This window comes from Lucilia cuprina, chromosome 3 (assembly GCF_022045245.1).
Source record: "Lucilia cuprina isolate Lc7/37 chromosome 3, ASM2204524v1, whole genome shotgun sequence".
Classification (NCBI taxonomy): domain Eukaryota; kingdom Metazoa; phylum Arthropoda; class Insecta; order Diptera; family Calliphoridae; genus Lucilia; species Lucilia cuprina.
The window spans coordinates 40,815,707-40,818,333 of record NC_060951.1 but is presented as its reverse complement, the minus strand read 5'-3'; the positions used below and the strand labels follow the sequence as shown (position 1 = coordinate 40,818,333).

Sequence of the window (2,627 nt, the reverse complement as noted above, 5' to 3'; positions counted from 1 at the left end):
ACTAGAACAGAACTAGAACAGAACTAGAACAGAACTAGAACAGAACTAGAACAGAACTAGAACAGAACTAGAACAGAACTAGAACAGAACTAGAACAGAAATAAAAAATAACATGAACTGAAATTGTTATATAAATCGATGAAAAAATTCCTAAAATCGAAAACCTTTCTAAAAGGTCTTTCCATGAATATCTGTTACAAAACCCCTTTTTCTATATCATTTAGTCCTTTTAATTTCCTTCAATACAACCACTTTATATAAAGAATTTTAGTCTTACAACTTATTTAACTGTTTGTTTTTTATTAAGCCCTTCAGAACAGTGGAACATTAAATTCACCAGCATCATTAAGAAGGAGTGAGTGCTTATTATATGGTATTTAGGGATTCCAATTTTATGGAACACATCCTTATTCATAACAACTTTTAAAACCAACAATATAAAACAGTAGCATTTAGTATTACATATTATATGTCTTGATGATATGAAATGGAAAATCAAATCTTTTATGTTGTCTTAAAGGACTTTGGTCTTTCTAATGAAGTCATTGTAAAAGACTCGTGTGTATATTTTGTATTAACTTGATTGATGTTATGGTAATTTGTAGAGCAAAGTATTAGGGTCAATAATGATGTAGACAGAAGGATAGACAAATGTTAGATGTATTCATGCTATAGTACAAGACAAAAGTAAGAAAGCAAGTCGTTAGATGGATAAATTTAAGATGAAAGAAGGTTTTCTTATTTTCAAGTTTATTGACATTTTGATGAAATAAGCTTGTTTTGTTCTTTTAATTTAAATGCAAAATCCAATTAAAATTTGTGTTTAAATTTTCATTTCTTAGAATTTAATATAGAAATATAATGTTTAGTTAAGATTTATATTTATTAAAATTCCATAGCATTTGACCTTGAATTGCTTTTTTAAAACAAAAGTGATAAATTTGTCTAGCAGTCAGTTTTATGGAAAAACATTTATGTTGAAATGCGAAATTTTGTATTAGTGTCAGTAACAGAAATCCTTGACAAATTTATGATGTTTTAGTAAGAGGATTTCTAAACAAATATTATGGTATTTTTCATAATGTTCTTAAATATTTATGATAAAAATGCTTTAAATGGATAATATTTAATCTTTTGGGTGTTTGTTTTTTCTTTTAATCGTATAAACATTAGATGCACTTGTGCAGAAATACACCATGGCATATGATCGTCATAAATATAAAAATTCATTAATCATACGTATGGTGGTCTAGTAATTTTTCATTGAGAAAATGTTTACTTTTAAAGGGATTCTTAGCATAATATTTATTTTATAAAATACAATTCTTTAAGTTTTTGGTCACTGAAAGGAAGGATTCCTATTACATGAACTTTTTAACAGTTTGCCTTTTTAGAAAATTTAGAGTTTTCTGAAATCTTATTGAAATCTATAAGACATATTTAGACATAATCCTAAATACGATAAAATCATTTCCCTTGAAATGGTGTAGACAACATTACACTTTTAATGCTATTAATTAAGAAGGATACACATATCTATTTCTTTTCACATTCCTTGTGCAAGTATTCCTTTTAATTTTCTCTTATTATTTATACATTATTTCCGCTTCATATAATTTCAAGGAAATATTTACAAATACTTATAAGTAATGCAAATAATATCATCATATTTTTCACAATATTTGTATGAATAAAGGATATTACACTCGATTTATATACAAATACAATAAAACAAAAAACCTAAAAAAAACTCGAATTTCTCGTTAATTTTTATTTGCATTATACTTTAATTTATATTGAAGGGATTTTATTTGTGTTTTCATTTTCCTTTACAGATAAGACAAATCTTGCGTTTTTAATATTTTCTTTTAATAAATCGTAATTGTTTTTATGTAAATTTTGTATATCTTGTTATGCCAGTGATTTCTTTTGGAATTGTAGAAGGAAATAAATAATTGTTGAATAAGTTGCAGAAATGTTGTATACAAATTTACTAAGGATCATAGAAGATTTATGGGTTTTGTTTTTGGAAATCATAGAAAACCACTTGTATATCTTTTAAGGTAAATATTTTATTATGAAATATGTTTAACTTTATTCTTCAAAAATTTTCGTTTTTTTTTAAGTAAGAAAAATAATTAAATAGAAATCAAGGAAAAAGGAAAATTGTAAAAGGAATTCACATGTAAGAGAAAAGAATTTGATTATTGTATTTCAACCTTGACTTCTGTCTTGAGCATTGAAGCGTGTGATTAACAGATAGATTCAAATTAATAATGCTCACACTCCAATGTACACATCAATAATAGGGAGATATGTGATTGTATATGAAGAAGAAAATATTTTTTTTTTTTAAATTTTACTAAAAAAGAGAATTTTTTGAAAGTTTTTCAATAAAAGGAGAATCTTTTAGAAAATTTTTACAGAAAGATTCTATAAAAAAATATTTTCTTTAAAAAGTACTATAATTTTTTTTAAATAAAAATAAAAATATTTGTAATTATTTAATTAACTAACTTACTTAACTAACTTACTAACTTACTAACTTACTAACTTACTAACTTACTAACTTACTAACTTACTAACTTACTAACTTACTAACTTACTAACTTACTAACTTACTAACT

At 24.3% G+C, this 2,627-nt stretch overlaps 1 protein-coding gene across 1 annotated transcript in view; it reads right to left on the bottom strand.

Moving 5' to 3' along the window:
* The window catches only part of LOC124419001 (tyramine beta-hydroxylase-like), a 55,023-nt gene that overhangs the window by 1,369 nt on the left and 51,027 nt on the right, over nucleotides 1–2,627 (bottom strand). The window lies entirely within an intron of this gene.